The sequence below is a fragment of the Charadrius vociferus genome, unplaced genomic scaffold, assembly GCF_000708025.1.
Source record: "Charadrius vociferus isolate BGI_N301 unplaced genomic scaffold, ASM70802v2 scaffold431, whole genome shotgun sequence".
In the NCBI taxonomy this organism is placed as follows: domain Eukaryota; kingdom Metazoa; phylum Chordata; class Aves; order Charadriiformes; family Charadriidae; genus Charadrius; species Charadrius vociferus.
The window spans coordinates 29955-30875 of record NW_009646943.1 but is presented as its reverse complement, the minus strand read 5'-3'; positions in this window follow the sequence as shown (position 1 = coordinate 30875).

Below are 921 nucleotides of genomic sequence, written 5' to 3'. Positions count from 1 at the left end.
TTGTGTGTGTGGCACTGACTTTATGGCACCTAAATCCCCTCCTCCCCTCTCCTAGACTCAGTTACAGCGCTCTCATACTGAAAGGCCAGAATGAAGGGTTGAGCTCAAAGAGGAAAAAAGACTCCAGAGGAGGTAGAAAAGAAAACCTGTTTAACTCAACTGATTCTGTGCTACTTCTATAGTAAAGACAGTGGCATAACTAGAAAGAGCATTAGAAAACAAAAACAAATAAAACAACCAAACCAAAGAAGGCAAGTTATCTGCCAAAAGACAATAGGGCAATGCAAAAATCCTACTTTAAACATGGATCTGAAAATTTTAACAGTTGGAACTGAAAGTAAAACCAGAAAGTGTTAGAAGGTCAGAAGTCACTGAAAGACACAGGAGTAACTTCATTATCAACAATACACTGAAGAGCTTCTCTTTAATTGCAAAATATGAAAATTATGGATTCCTGCAGAATGGGTCATTTCAAAAGTGGACAGCAGGATCGAAAAGTTGACATCAAGTCACTCAGAATAAACAACCACAAAATAAATTATCTAAGATAAACAGAATTTAATTCTTTTTCTGATTTTAAGTGATTTCTTGTATAGGTCTTAGTCATTTACAAGCACCAACTTACTACTTGTATCTAATTTTCCATTAGTACTGAAGGAAATTAGTTGATGCTGGTTTTCGGCATCTTTTGTGTTTTCTATAAAATTCTTCAAAACAATTTAAACTGGCTTTTTAAATGCAAGTTACAGCTGCTAACTTTGTTCATGTGAATAGCTTAAGTAATTTTAATACATCTACCCTTGGGAACACATGTTCTGTAGTAGGAGTGCTACAGTTTTCTAAATTAGTGCAATCTTTTTTGTATTTGCAGATTCCCTCTAAACTCTGACCTCCAGCCCCGCTTTCATTCCAGCTTCCAGA